The sequence below is a fragment of the Alexandromys fortis genome, unplaced genomic scaffold, assembly GCF_014885135.2.
Source record: "Alexandromys fortis isolate MF-2015 unplaced genomic scaffold, M_Fortis_MF-2015_v1.1 scaffold_86, whole genome shotgun sequence".
Lineage (NCBI taxonomy): Eukaryota > Metazoa > Chordata > Mammalia > Rodentia > Cricetidae > Alexandromys > Alexandromys fortis.
The window spans coordinates 2,948,472-2,964,556 of NW_026067965.1; the positions used below are offsets into that span (position 1 = coordinate 2,948,472).

General features: G+C 44.1%; 1 protein-coding gene across 4 annotated transcripts in view; it reads right to left on the bottom strand.

The window, feature by feature from the left end:
* Positions 1 to 16,085, bottom strand: part of Znf592 (zinc finger protein 592) — a 51,164-nt gene that overhangs the window by 32,372 nt on the left and 2,707 nt on the right. The window contains exons 1-3 of one of the 4 annotated variants that reach the window (XM_050153924.1): positions 7,858 to 8,009; positions 6,241 to 6,315; positions 350 to 455 (exon numbers count right to left, since the gene is read on the bottom strand). The exons of 1 other annotated variant lie outside the window; for it this stretch is intronic. The gene's annotated coding sequence lies outside the window, so the exon portion shown is untranslated. Of the gene's footprint in view, positions 1 to 349; positions 456 to 6,240; positions 6,316 to 7,857; positions 8,010 to 16,085 lie in introns of those variants that run through there. 2 more of the 4 variants (XM_050153923.1, XM_050153922.1) reach the window with 2 other exon arrangements.

Here is a 16,085-nt window from a genome sequence, read left to right on the forward strand (position 1 = left end):
GACTTCTGGACATTCTACAATATGAACAAATCTTGGAGACATTAGAGATATAAGCCAAAATACACTAAGACAAACACTGAATGGTCCCATTTACATGACATCCTTAAAGCTGGCAAATTCAGACAGAAAGTAGGATGAAGGTTGCCAAGAGTGTAGGGGACACAGACAGAATTAGGTGATGAATGGTGTTGATGGCTACATAACTGCAAATGTACTTAATGCCACTGTACATTTAAAACGGAGATTTGTTGCATTTTACCACCAAAATGAAACCCAACAAACAACAAAAGCTCTATTGTAGTCAAACTCAGCTCTTCAAGGCCAGCTCAGGTCAACCTAGACATCATACCTTAGTGAGGTTCTCAGAACAAGGGTGTGGTGAGCGCTGCTGGGGGAGTGGAGCTGCGGAGAAAGGAAAAACTACCTAGGCACATGGTCTAGAGTCCAATCACCACCTATGGAAAGAAGAAAAACAAAATGGTTTTAAGTGGGTTTAAAAATAAGTGTTAAAGGAAAGAATTTAAGAAAACTAGACATAACCATCCCAGTATAGGTATGCCCCAGGACCTCTACATTCAGAGCCTGCCCCACAAAGGCGAAATTTCTGCCCTCTCCCTAGCCCAGCATGGTGGTTCAGAGCATAGACTGCCTAGATAAAATCCCACTGACAAGTAACTAGTCATGTAACCTTGAGAGAACATCTACACCTGTGTGTCTGTTTCCCATACATAAAATGTAGCTATCACCTAGCACAAGCAGGATTTGTGATGCTGCATCCACCTGGGTGGCAGACAGGTTGCCCCTCACACCTTCCAGATCACCAACAGGAAGTGCATGCAGAGAGGACAGAAGACCACAGGCAGGCAGCTTTGCCCACAGCTCCCCATCCACAGCACCCACTGAGGCTGAGGAAGCTCACCAGACAATGAGTGGAACTGGAAGCTGGGGAAAGCAGAGGTAGGAAGAGGACTGAGACCTGGTGAGAGTAGAAGAAACGGGCACAGCTGCCAGCATTTTATCTTAATTTAGTAGTTTTGTTTTGTTTTATGGTTTTTTTGAGACAGGGTTTCTCTGTGTAGCCCTGGATATCCTGGAACTTGCTTTGTAGACCAGGCTGGCTTCGAACTGACAGAGATCCACCTGCCTCTGCCTCCCAAATGCTGGATTAAAGGCATGTGCCACCACCTCTGGACTTAATTAGGTGGTTTTTTAACTATAGCTGAACCTGGATTACCTTGGGTACCTTGGAAACTGTTCATGCTTGGCCAACTACCCCAAGATTTAGATTTATTTGGCCAGTGTTCTGAAATCCTAGTCAACGGTCTATCAGTGTTCAGGGATGGCAGGATATGAACAGGGTGTGATAGTGCACCTAGACTCACAGCATGCACACACAGAAGGCCAGCCTGGGCTACACAGCCAGCTAGACTCTATTTAACAGGAAGGAGATGGAGCACTGGCTGCTCTTCCAGAGAACCCAGGTTTGGTTCACGACTGCCTGTAACTCCAGTTTCAGATTGGACAACCTCTTCTAACCTCTGCAGGGACCAGGCATACACATGGTACACACACATCTATGTAGGCAAAACACTTATACACATAAAATAAAATGTAAAAGCCTAAATAAATAAATAATAATAGCCTGGCGGTGGTGACACACACCTTTATGCCAGCCAGCACTTGGGAGGCAAAAGCCGGTGAATCTCTGTGGCCAGTCTGGTCTACAGAGCGAGCTCCAGGATAGCTAAGGTTATACACAGAGAAAATTTGTCTCGAAAAAAACAGATAAATGAATAAATAAATAATAAAAAGTAAAAAACTCACTGGGTGTTGGTGGCGCATGCACTTAGGAGGCAGAGGCAGGCGGATCTCTGTGAGTTCAAAGCCAGCCTGGTCTACAGAGCAAGTTCCAGAACATACTCCAAAGCTACAGGGAGAAACCCTGTTTCAAAAAAAAAAAAAAAAAAAAAAGAAAGAAAGAAAGAAAGAAAGAAAGAAAAAGGAAGCCGGGAGATGGTGGCACACGCCTTTAATCCCAGCACTTGGGAGGCAGAGGCAGGCGGATCTCTGTGAGTTCAAGACCAGCCTGGTCTACAGAGCTAGTTCCAGGACAGGCTCCAAAGCCACAGAGAAACCCTGTCTCAAAAAAAAAAAAAAAAAAAAACAAAAAAAAAAAAAGAAGGGGGAAAAAAGTCATATATGATGAGACACACTTGTCATCCGAGCACTTAAGGATCAAGAATCAAAAGTTCAAGGCCAACCTGAACCTGGGTTATATGAAACTCCTAAAGAAAAGAATAAAGAACTTTTTAAGATAGAAAACAAAACATCTCTTTTTGGAGGGGAGGGGGCCTGTCTTGGTCTGGTGATACACGGGAGATGGATGTTGAACTTTGTTTAAAAGTCTGCCTTTTGTAGGCTCTCATTTCCCAAATGCTATTCCAATAAAAGTTGATGACTTCAAACCTTGGGGTCGAACTTTTTAAATCAAAGGAAAACTGTTATTAGAGAAAATTAAGAATTAGGAAGAAACAGGAGCAATGCAGGAGGACAGTGCGCCTTGACTTTTTATGCATACCAAGTCACAAGCAGAGTCGCCTCAAGGAGCAGATTGCCTGGGTTAGGAAATGCTGCTGTCTCCCTAAGGCTGTGTCACAGGGGAAGACTTAGGGTACTTGCTGTTGCCCTCCTCTGGTCTCCTTCTGTGAGCTTTCTAGGATCATAAGGCTTATTTTGTAAGTTATTTGCATATTTCCACATCCAGCTTGTGGGATGCCCTTAACTTCTCTAGATTTCAGACTGCCAGCCAGGCCGTGGCCGCCTTTAGCACTAGCACTTTAGCTCTGGGAGATGGAGGCAGCCAGGTCTACAAAGTGAGTTCCAGTTAGTCAGAGACCCTTATTTAAGGGTTTTGTTGTTCTTCTTGGTTTTTTTTTTCTTTCATTTTTAATAAAACACATCTGTCTAGAGGAGAAAGGGGTGATGTGGGAGTGTCATATATCAATCTGTTGATTTCATTGGTTAAGTTATAATAAACCAACTGCTTGGCCTCAGCTTAGAACATAGATGGGAGGAGTAAACAGAATAGAATTCTGGGCGGAAGAGGAAGTGAGGTCAGACTCTGCTCTGCTCCCCGAGAGACCCGACAGCTCTGCTGGAGCAGAGACACCATGCTCTGCTCTCCCAGGCAGCTGCAACCCATTGGACTTAGGCTAGAATCTTCCCGGTAAGCGCACCTTGGGGTGCTTACACACATCATTAGAAATGGGCTAGTCCAGGTGCGAGAATTAGCCTGTAAGGGCTAGAGTTCATGGGCCAAGCAGTTCTTTAAATGAATACAGTTTGTGTGTTGTTATTTCGGGCATAAGCTAGCCAATCGGCCGGGGTGTTGGGGACGCAGCCCCGCCGCTCCTTATTTCAACAAAGGGGAAGAGAGGTTTCATTTCTTTAATTTATTTCATTTCTTAATTTATTTTTTATTTTTTCTGTTTTCTTCCTGGCTGACCTGGAATTCGCTGTAAAGCCAGGCTGGCCTCAAACTCACAGAGATCCTCCAGCCCTTGCCTCTCAAATGCTGGGATCAAAGTCATTTAATAGCCACTATGCATAGCTATCTCTTTAACTTTTAATTAAGTTTCTTCTGCCCTTTCTCACTCCAATCATGCATTTTCAAGCCTGATTTCATCTTTATCTTAATTTTGACAGGTCAGCATTTATTTTAGATTCTAAATGGAGATACAGATAGCGCTAATGAAAATGTTGAAGATACCACAATTCTGCAGAAAGAAACAGGGATTACATTTTCTCAACTTTTCCCTTTTCATCCTAATATTAGATCCTAATATTAGATCCTAATATTTCAAAACATAAACTAGACTAGGTGTTGGTGGTCCATGCCTGGCATCCCAGCACTCCAGGAGTGGAAGCAAAAGAATCAAGAGTTCAAAGTTAGTTTTGGCTACATGAGATGCTCTCTCAAACAAACAAAACATAAATTACCAGAAACTGTGACATTAAAATTAGGACAAAAGCCAGAGGCTGAGAACTGAAGAGGTAAGGACAGGTATCAGGCCTACTGTCCAGTGAGGAAGTTCTGAATGTACCTGGTTATTCACCCAAGATAACCTCGGTGCCTCCAATCACAGGGCTCTGGCCTACTAACCAGAGTCTATGTGTGCAATAAATAGTCTGGCTGCAGAGAAGGGCCAACAGACCCAACATTACTGACCCAGGCTGGCTGTTTCTCCCAAGCCACTGAAATCACAGATTCTGGGCTTGATATAAGAACTTTATCGTTTATAACACACTACTCTCGCCTCACAAGAAACTCAGCAGTAGATGAGCCACGACTAGCACTCAAAGGATGCTCAGACTTCTGCCTGCTTCCAAAGACCAAGACACCGGCCGGGCCGGGCGCTGGTGGCGCACGCCTTTAATCCCAGCACTTGGGAGGCAGAGGCAGGAGGATCTCTATGAGTTCGAGACCAGCCTGGTCTAGAAGAGCTAGTTCCAGGACAGGCTCCAAAACCACAGAGAAACCCTGTCTCGAAGGAAAAAAAAAAAAAGCAAAGACCAAGACACCTTTGTACTAAAAGCACTGAAGCTTCTAGTCAGTTTTCCCACTTCCCAGCATGCTCATCTTCTGGGATCCTACTGAACATGGCACAAATTTTCCTTCAATTTGGTCTGAGACATTCTCTGTAATTCTTGTCATAATCACGACATACCTTAGTGTGTTGTAAGACCAGGATCAGAAAACATTGTTCTAGAATATCTTTCTAGATTAGAGGTTTTTTCAACATCGGAAACACAAAAGTCAGTTAGAGCCAAAGAGAGTCCAGGAGCCCATTAAATTTAAGCCACTCTACAAATAAAGGCACGAGGCCAAAGAGGTGAGGCAATCAGATCAGAAAGGTATACAAATTGAAAAGAACTTTTGTTACCTGCAAGATTTCCAGCATCCCTGGCAAGCTCACAAGACCCCACCCTAAGGCCTTCCCATCACAGGGGGTAACCACTGGATCTCCATCCGGTGCTGGAGAAACTTATTTAACCCTGAGTCAGTAAGTCTCACCCTGGATGAACACTGGGAACACCTGGGGAGAAAGCCGACCTGACACCACACCTGACCCCAGCTCAGCCCACTGTGTCAGTCTCTGGGTGGCCTCTGCACTCATCCCTCCTGTCTCCTTCCGCACGTTAGCCTGCAGGGTTCCATTGGCTTCTTTCTCCATGCTGACCACTCTTCCTTCAGACACTTCTCACCAGCAGATCTCTACAAAGATCTTTTTAATCAGTGAGATTTCTCTGCGTTCCTTATACTTTACTTTGAGAGTTTTTGTTTTTTAGTAGCCCAAGCTTGTCTCCGAAGTGCTAGGCTTGACTTCTCATTTGTTCATTTATTCATTCATTCACCCATCTATCCAATTTTATTACGTGTGAGTGTGTGTGTGTGTGTGTGAGAGAGAGAGAGAGAGAGAGAGAGAGAGAGAGAGAGAGAGAGGGAGGGAGGGAGGGAGGGAGGGAGGGAGGGAGGGAGGGAGGGAGGGAGGGAGAGGGAGAGAGGCAAGCAGACAGTGGAAGTAAGGCAGTCTATAAGTGGAGGTCTGAGAACTCCTCCCAGGAGTCAGCTCTCTCCCTCTACCGTGTGTATTCCAGGGATGGAATTCAGGTCATTAGGCTTCTCCACAAGCTCCTTTACCTACTGAGCCATCTCATCAACCCCAACTTCTCCATTTAAAATAAGAAGCCCAGGGACTGGAGAGATGGCTCAGTGATTAAGAGCACTGACTGCTCTTCCAGAGGACCTGAGTTCAGTTCCAGCACCCACAAGGCAGCTCTCACCTGTCTGTAAATTCCAGTTCCAAAAGATCAAATCCCTTCCTCCGGCCTCTACAGGTACCAGACGTGTATATAGTGCATAAACATATACACAGGCAAAACACTCTTCACATAAAATAATAAAAATCTTAGAAATAAAAGAAACCCCGAGCTGGAGATGAAGCTCAGTTATATGGACTTCACCTAGTATGTTGGAGACCCCAGGCTAATATCCAGTATCAGAGAGAAAAAGAACGCTGTCTCCCTAGGCGACCTACCTGCCACACCTACTTTGTTGTACATACTTCTCACCATCATACTTAGTACTTTCCTGTCCCCAAATTTCTAAGTAATGAGCTTTATGAAAGGAAGGTTTTTAATCACATTCTCTGCTATGTTCCCAATGCTTGTACAGCTTACCTGTACATAATTTCCCATACACATTGGCCAGCACCCATGAGCCTGAGGCAGAGGGATTCCAAGTTTGAGGGCAACCTGCAATACAGAAACCCTATCTTAGAGTGAGAGAGAGAAAGAGACCAAAAAACTGACTAGAAGACTAATGAAAAAGCATACAGAAATAAGTATTTCTAGCCAGTTTAATCTCTTGTAAGTCAGATAATCTGTCCTGAGAAACAAAATCAGAGAGACAAAAAAAGAAGCTGAAGGGAGGTGATAGAACAAACAGAGTTCAGGAAGCACCCTAGGGTACTGATAAAGGATTGCTGCAACCTGAAGCAAACTCCTCTCAGCAGACTAGAAAGAGCAGACATCTGTCTCAAGAGCCGGGACAAGACATGACCCCTGGGCCACCACCCATCCACTGAGACAGTCTGGTTCCTTCTTCTCTTCACACTTCATCTGCTTCGGAAACGTATTTGAAAACCACCAACATGTTGAGGGTGGAGGCACTGAAAGGCTTTGTCGGTAGCCACACAGCAGGTGTCATCCTGCCATCATCAAGTCTCACTGACACCAAGTCTGCTGACCTTCGGTCTTCCACGAGGATCAGTCTTTGTGACTCCCCTCAAATACAGTTTCATCACATGACTTACTACATTCAAACCAAACAAACCTAAAACAGTTCCTTACTGCCTACCACCTCAAGCTTAACCAAGGCCAAGCTCTTCAGAAGCTTAAAAATGTAGGCCTAGGCTGGCTGGGCAGTGGTGGTTCACACCTTTCATCCCAGCAGAGGCAGATGGATCTCTGAGTTGGGGACCAGCCTGGTCTACAAAGAAAGTCCCAAAAAGGCCAGTGCTGTTACACTGTCTTGAAAAACAAGCACACACACACACACACACACACACAAATAGACCTAGCCTAAGTCTTCTGATCTGACATTGCAACAGCTGCTCCTTCACCACCTCAGAACACCCCATGACTGCCTTCGCCTCTACACACTAGTAAAAGACAAGACTGCAGGCTACCCTAGACTCACTCAGGCCCAGCCTCCACTCCTACCAAGAGTTATCAATCTCCTCCAAAGGATCTCTTCTTCCTTCATCTTCCAGCTTCTGCCTCTACGGCACTCCTATCTGCACAGTGCGCACACTATACACCTGTGCACACACATTCATTCGCTCAGCATGAGTCGTCCGGTGTAGTAGTTCATAACTGTAACCCCAGCACCAGGAGACAAGCAAGGAGGGCTGCCATGAATCTGAGGACAGAGACACTGATTCATGACAGGATCAGAGAGCCTTTCTCAACTGGGTTTCTACTCCCAAATCAGAAATTGGAGGGAAGATAGTCTCAGTTCTGAAACAAATGAAAGGGCAGTCCACATGAATAAAGAAAAGAAGGTTTAGGTAAACGAGAAAAACAGGAAAGTCTGAAGCAGGAACAGTGGATAGATGAACAGAAGGTAGATGGTGAAAGGCCACTGCAAAGACGTAGACTTTAAATATTTATTTTATTTTTAATTATGTATATGTGAATATGTCTGTGTGTGGGTATGTACACATGTGTGCAGGTACCTGGAAAAGCCAAAACAGGTGTCATATCCTCTAGAGCTGGAGTTTGTGAGCCACTCACCATAGCTGGTTCTCTGCAGCAGCAATATGCACTCTTAACCACTGAGCCATCCCTCCAGCCCCCAGGATTTGGATTCTTAATCTACAAAAGAACTTGGGACAAGGGGTGATTCATTTTATATTTTGAGAAGATCTGGTCAGGCAGTGGTAGTGCACACCTTTAATCCCAGCACTTGGAAGGCAGAGGTGGGCAGATCTCTGAGTTTGAGGCCAGCCTGATTTCTATAGAGGGAGTTCCAGGACAGCCAGGGCTACATTGAGAAAAATCTGTCTTGGAAAAGAGAGAGAGAGAGAGAGAGAGAGAGAGAGAGAGAGAGAGAGAGAGAGAGAGAGAGAAATCTGTTTTCTCCTTAAATTATTCTCAAACATTTTTAACTGAAAATTTATAGAAAGAAAGGAAGAAAGAAAGAAAGAAAGAAAGAAAGAAAGAAAGAAAGAAAGAAAGAAGAAAAAGAATCTGATTCTCTCTATTTGAAAGCCCTCATATCCAGTGTCAGACACACTTTACCCTATGACCCAACCAACAGAGGGCCAGATGGGTCTGGTGTTGGGGGGAAAATGGTAGCTCAAAAGCTAGGGACTACAAGCTTCTGATAGCCATCCAAGTTTCTAGCCAAATATGATAGCCTTATTTCCTGCATTAGGTACCTACTATGTGCCAGATCTTGCTTCCAAAACAGAAAGATCCTGTCCATGTGAAGGAACCTATAATCCTAGCACTTGAGAGGTAGAAGCAGAAGAATCTAGAACTCAAGGCCATCTCAGGGGCACAGCAAAGTCAAGGCTAACCTGCACTACAGGAGACCCTACCTCAAACACCAAACTCAACGTTTCTTTTAGGGCCAGAAGATGGCTGAGGAGATGAAACACTGGCAGCTCAGTTATCCTCTGTAACTCCAGTCCCAGGGCGATGGGGGTGCATCTACCATCCTCTCCTGGCCTCCACAGGTGCTTCTTAGACACAGGCAGGCAAAACACCCAGAAATAATGTAATTAAAGGGGGGGGAGGGGATTTCTTTAAAAGGTTTCTTTTGCTACCCTCAGTTCTCTCCTACCATGCAGGAGTGTGTCACTTCTTGTCCTTGCCCCAAGTACCTGCCTGAGTCCTAGGCTTTTCCTCAGCCAGATTAATTCCTGATAATTACCTTGTTATTTGCTGACAAACTTTGAAGAGTATAACCTCTCCCAGGAGGTGTAAATAACTCTTAAAACCCTCTGTAGGTTAGGAAGAAAAAGGCAATGGCCTATAGGCATGGACTATAGTGAATTAGGCTCTCTTTTGTGACTAGGTTTCCCTCTTGAGTACAGGGGCAGTGGGACAGTGTGTGATTCAGTGTCAGGGTGATGTCCTAATGTCTGAAAGGCCCTGGATTAAATCCCCAGCACCAAAAACAATTAAAATGGGGTGGAGTAGGGGAACAAGAAATGAAATGATACAACTGTCACTTTCTTCTTCCAAATGGTATCACTCTGTTTTGGTTGTCAGATATTCCTGAGAGGTAACTCCAGCCACTTCAAATAAATAGCACATAACCACCACCCTCAGAAAGAAAAGTTCCCTTAAGTTACTTCTGGTTAGCCGAGCATGGTGCTGCGAGCCTTTAGTCCCAGCACCCAAGAGGTAGAAGCATGCAGGTCTCTGAGTTCAGGGCCAGCCTGGTCTACAGAGAAAGTTCCAGGATAGCCAGGACTACAAAGTGAAACCCTGTCTCAAAAAAAAAAAAAAAAAAAAAAAAAAGACACTTCTGGTCTAGAAGTAAATTGTTCTGTAATTGCTTGCAGCAGGAGAGCTCCTAAAGGCAAAGTTCATCTCACATGATTCTTTTATGTTCTACAAAGCACAGTGCTCTGGGCTGGGTCAATGGAAAGCCTTTCATACTTGACTATACATTGCCTAGCAATGATGTGCAGGTGCAAAAAAATAGCTATGCAGGATTTGAAATCCAAGTAAAACATTTTTTGTTCTAGGTGTCATGGCTCACCCTGATCCTAGGATCAGGGATGCTGAAGCATGAGGACTGCAAATTCAAGGACTGCTAAGGTTGCACAGCAAATTTCAAGCCATCTGGGGCTACACAGTAAGACTCTGTCTCAAAACAAATAAAGGAGGAGCTGGCATGTGATGCATGCATATAATGCTGGCACATGGGAGGTAGAGGCAAGAGAATCAGATTTTAAAACTGGCAAACACTACATAGAGATTTGAGGCCAGCACAGGCTATGAGACTCTGTCTCAAAAAACTAACTGGGCGTGGTGGGGCATACCTTTAATCCCAGCACTTGGAGTCAAAAGCAGGCTGATCTGGATCATGTAAGTTCCAGGCCAGCGTTCGAGGCCTGGTCTACAGAGCGAGTTCCAGGGCTACATAGATTGACTCTATCTCAAAAAACAAAATACAGAAACACACATCAAAACAGGTTAAGACAGCCCTTCCAGAAACAGCAGCTTGCTACCCACTCCTGGGCTTTTCTCCTCTGGAATAAAAGCTGGGGCTTAGCTTTGTTTTCAGACCTTGGGACAGCATGGGCTGTAGTTACAACCGACCCATATCTTCAACATTCACTGCTACAGTCTCACTTTGCCCTTTGCCTTGTACAAGTGAACACCTCTGACTTGATAACTGAGAATGTTGTAAACTGCAGCCAATGAGGGCACAAACAGGAAGCAGCACCAATTCCACGGGCTCCCAATCAGGTTGTATGGATAAAATATCATTGCATCCAAAGACTGTAAAGAGGAGGGAATACTCCTTCACCTCACCCCCAAAACTGCTAAGCCTCCAGAAAGAGGAGATTCTAGGAACGCACCTTAAACTCGCACACAGACCTAACTCCTTCCCTTTGCAGTCTCCTGGGCTCCAACTCTACCCTCAAGACTTCTAGCATCTTCCTTATGGATGTGTGGGAGACTGCCTGGACCATACTGAAACCAGGCACACCAGAAACAAACTGACATTTCTTTAAAGCTGAGTAGTGGTGGCACATGCTTTAATTCTAACATTTGGGAGGTAGAGACAGGTAGGTCTCTTCAAGACCAGCCTGGTTTACAGAGAGAGTTCCAGGCCAGCCACAACTTTAGAGAGAAATCCTGCCTCCAAAATCAAAACAAAACATACAGATACAGACACACACACACAAACACATACACAAGGGAGGGAGAGAGAAATCAATCAATCAATCAATCAATCAGTCAGTCAATCAAATTGGGTAACTGGGTTAGGTGGTGCCTGCCTGTAATTCTAGCACTTAGGAGACGGGGATTTGGGATTTGAGAGTTCCAGGTTGACCTGTAATCCCAGGACTCAGACAGCTGAAGCAGAATGATTTTGAGTTGAAACTACACTAAACTATAAGATCCTCCCTCCTACCCCACACCTCAAAGAGACCCCAGTCAGGCTTACTGGTTCCAAGGACTGTCCCAATCAGAGGTACTAGCCTAACAACCCTGACAAGACAAGCCATCTCAAAACATCTAAAAGCACCTTCCCTCCAGCACGGCCCAGGAGATGCAGTCAGTCCCAACATCATACTTTCATAAGGGCACAGCCGTAGTCACTTTCAGTTTTGCTACATGGCCCTCAGTGTTTGTCTCCAAAATGAAAATAAACCTTACTGAGTATTTATTTTTGTGAAGACGAGATAGTAAAACCTTTATAAGATTTAAATCTTGCCAGGTGGTGGTGGCGCACGCTTTTAATCCCAGACTCAGGAGGCAGGTGGATCTCTGTGAGTTCGAGGCCTGCCTAGTCTACAAGAGCTAGTTCCAGGACAGGCTCCAAAGCCACAGAGGAAACCCTGTCTCGAACAAACCAAAAGATTCAAATCTTATAAAAGGAAGGAAACACAAAGAAAAAAGTTTAAAAACTAGGGCTGGAGAGATGGCTCAGCGGTTAAGAGCACCGCTGTTTTTCCAGAGGACCTGAGTTCAGTTCCCAGAACACACAGGGTGGCTCACAACCTTCTGTAATGGATTCAACGGTGGGCAGAGAACCATACAGACAGAGCACTCATATACATAAGTAAATAAATCTTTAAAAAAGAGATTCACTTTAAAAAAGTGTTTTGAACAACATACATCTCCCGGGAAACTGGTCTCCAGAGCGGACTGCCAAGCTGGGAGCCCTGGTGCAGCACTTGCCTTCTTTGAATGAGTCTATATTCTTTGTGAAAAGATCCTTAGAGCTACCTCTGGACTACTCAGAACATTTCAGTTAAAAAATAAATAAAAGCCAGGTGTGGTAGGACACCACTTCAGTACCAGCACATGGAAGGTTGAGAAAGGCAGATCTCTTGAGTTTAATTCCAGCCTGGACTACATAGTAAGTTCTGGACAGCCAGGGCTATGCAGAGAGGCCCCCCTGTCTCAAAAAATTAAAATAAAATTAAATAAACATTTTAAAGTTCAAGACTCTTTCAGGGGCCCCAATAACTCTGGAACTTTAGATATACGCTAAAGCCTTGTAGACTTCACACGCACGCTGACTGACAGGAGTGCACACACCCACTCCTCTTCACTCAGCCTGTGAGTCTTTTCACAACCACGAACAGGCATCACATCCTGTCTTGTCTACTGGAGTATGTTAATAAGAATGAAGGGCCACCATTACCTCTTGATGTAACACCTTCAGATTCTGAAATGCAGACGGTAAGGACTTAAGTCACACAGTAAACAGAATAATACAAACATAGATTGGCAACACCAAACTTGAAATGAGGTCATTTACTTTTCTGGAAGGCACAAAATTATGCGTTAGATAAATTATATCAAAATATGCTTCCCTGCTGTCAAAATAAAAGCAAATTTGAAAAAAAAACCTCCCTTAAATATATATAATGGATTTCACAGCCTACGCTCCTAGAGGAAGCAATAGACCAGAGGCCCACAAATAGAAAGACTGAGGTTCTAGGTATATGAAACTCTACCTCCTGGACACCCATTCTCAGAATTCTTTACCATTAAAAATGTTCCTGCCGGGAGGTGGCACACGCTTTTAATCCCAGCACTAGGGAGGTAGAGGCAGGTGGATCTCTGTGAGTTCAAGGCCAGAATGGTCTTCAAAGCGAGTTCTAGGATAGTAAGTGCTGTTAGCCAGAGATACCGGTCTCAAGAAAAAAAAAGTTTCTCATTTTATAAGAAAAGAGAAAGTTAAACAAACAAAAATAGGGATGGAAATAAAGATTTAATCCAAATATCAAAAGGGCTGAGAGATGAAACTCAGTGGGAGAACACTTGCACGAAGGACCTGGGTTCAATCCCCAGTACAGCAAACAACAAATCAATATCAAATATTAAGCTGGCCAAACCTGTAACCCTAGCACTCAAGCACTTGGGAGAAGGAAGATCAGTTCAAAGCTAGCCTTGGCTACACAAAACCCTGTTTTAAGAAACAAGAGCCAGCTGGGGGAGGGTGTTCTTGGTTTTTAGGAACAAGAAAAATGACTGAGCAGTAGTGGCACAGGCCTTTACTTCCAACAAGGCAGAGGCAGGCTGGTCTCTGAGTTCCAGGACAGCCAGGGCTAGGCAGTGAAACCCTGTCTCGAAAAAGCAAAACAAAACAAAGGAACAACAATTTTAATTAAATGTTAGCACTAGTTCTCAATATAGGATTTATCAGCAAGCTTTAGTTCATTTGTATTTCTATCTGCATCTCCAAATTTTTATTCATGTATAAAATTATTGTTAAGAATAATTTTAGGGGGCTGGAGAGATGGCTCAGAGGTTAAGAGCACTGCCTGCTCTTCCAAAGGTCCTGAGTTCAATTCCCAGCAACCACATGGTGGCTCACAACCACCTGTAATAGGGTCTGGTGCCCTCTTCTGGCCTGCAGGCATACACACAGACAGAATATTGTATACATAATAAATAAATAAATATTAAAAAAAAAAGAATAATTTTAGGGCTGGAGAGATGGCTCAGAGGTTAAGAGCACTGGCTGCTCTTCCAGAGGTCCTGAGTTCAATTCCCAGCAACATGGTGGCTCACAACCATCTATACTGAGATCTGGCGCCCTCCTCTGGCATGCGGGCATACATCAAGGCAGAATGTTGTATACATAATAAATAAATCTTTTTTTAAAAAAAAGAATAATTTTAAAAGGATTTTAATTACATGTGTATATTCATGTCTACATGTAGGTATGTGCACATGAGTTCAGGTGCCCACAAAGGCCAGAAGAGAGAGTCAGATCTGCTGAAGCTGGAGTTACAGGCATGGTAAGCCTCCTGGTATGGATATGAAGGCTAAACTCAGATCCTCTATAAAAACAGTAAATGCTTCTAACTACTGAGCCATCTCTGCAGCCCCAAGTTTTAGAGTTTTAATTGAAAAAACTCACCTACAGTCTGAGTTACCCCCTGGACAATTCCAAACATATACCTATACTACTGCCCCTTCCTTTCTTTCTAAAATGTATTTAATTTTTTTTGGGGGGGGGGGCGGTAAGAAAAGGTCTCTTGTCGACCAGGCTAGCCTCAAACCTGGTATAACCCTGAACTTGTCATTTTTTTTAAATTTCTTCTTCCTCTTTCTTGAGTTTCACAAGCACAGGATCCCACCCAAATACTACATCACTATTCACTCTATCAACAATTACTATCAACTATATAGACTAGTGCTTGAAGAAAGACTAATGGAGAGGGGATGTTCATGTCCGTGAAGCCTGAGAAAAACAAATGGGAATTGAGGGAGTTTGTAAGTTGCCCTAGCCCTAGCCAGCAAGGGGAAGAGAGGTAGGGACAATGGCCAGAGGACAGAAACACCTGCCACTTGACAGTTCCATGTTTAAGTCAGTTAGTAGTTGAGATTCACTCATCAGTCTCCTCCAAGTTCACTCAGAGTCAGTCTCCCTGATCCGCTGAAAACCTTACTAAACTCAAGTATTGGTCTTCAAATCTAGGAATTGACATTGAAGCCCTAGGTCCTACAGAGACAAAGCTGCCCCACGCTGACAGTGACCGTTGCTCTCCTGCGGCAACAACCACATGGAATGCATGTGTTGCATCTAAACTCTCCTTCATCTCACCATGCTTACAGAATAAAACATAAGCTTCTTGATCTGTTTTCTAGCCTCATCTCCAGACAAGAGTTGTATGCTTTCATGTTCAGGGCACTATGTAGACTGTCATTCACATTCAAAACTCCTATTCGTCCTCCAAAGCTCAGCAGAAGTCTTCTCCTCCCTGAAGCTTCTCTCTTCCCCACAGACATCTATTTCTAGGACCTCACAGATCCATCCCAGGCTGGCTTCAAACACTGCAGAGCTGAGCTCCCGCTCTTCCTCCTTCCTTCCTCTAGGATTACAGGGCTGGGCCCCAGAACTTGCCCCCAGTAGCTCATTAACCACCACTATATTAGAGAATTTAAATAGCGACTCTAGTCCATTTGTTAAAATCCCTGACTTTTCCTAGACACTCTAGTGAAGACGACACTACCTACCAGCTCTCTGCTGAGCTCCAGCATTGTACCAACCATGAAATGAGATATCGATGCTGAATGATTGATCATATGGAAACAGCTTTGGCATTAAGTTATAAAGAGGAAAGAAGAGAGAAAGGAGACAGTTATACAAAATTCAAGAACTGAACTATCCCGGGGCGGTGGTGGCAGTGGCAGTGGCAGCACATGCCTTTAAGCCCAGTGCTTGGGAGGCAGAGGCAGGAGGATCTCTGAGCTAGAAAAGTCAGTCTAGTCTCAGAGAGAGTTCCAGGACAGCCAGGGCTACAGAGAAACCCTGTCTTCAAACAAATAAACAAAAACCCTGAATTATCTAATTAATCTTACCCAAAATACTCACAATATAGCTAAGAAGCAACAGGAATTTTTTTTAGTTATGGAAACAAATATTATTGGACAAAGTGCTAAACTTTATATAGCTCAATTTTATCTGCTTAACTTTATGAAGTAGACACTTGCATTGAAGATGTAGAAAATGAGGTATAAGCAAGGTTAAATAATTTAAGGTTGCAGGGCGATGGTGTAAGCCTTTAATCCCAGCACTCGGGAGGCTGGGGCAGGCGGATCTCTGGGAGTTCGAGACCAGCCTGGTCTACAGAGCTAGTTCCCAGACAGGCTCCAAAGCCACAGAGAAACCCTGTCTCAAAAAAAAACAAAACAAAACAAAAAAAAATTAAGGTCTATGGTTAACAAGGGTCTGGAGTAAATTTAAAGTCTGACTCCAAAGCCAGTGAGTGCTGAAAGGGGGCAGGTGGGGTTCGTTACAATAATCTCTA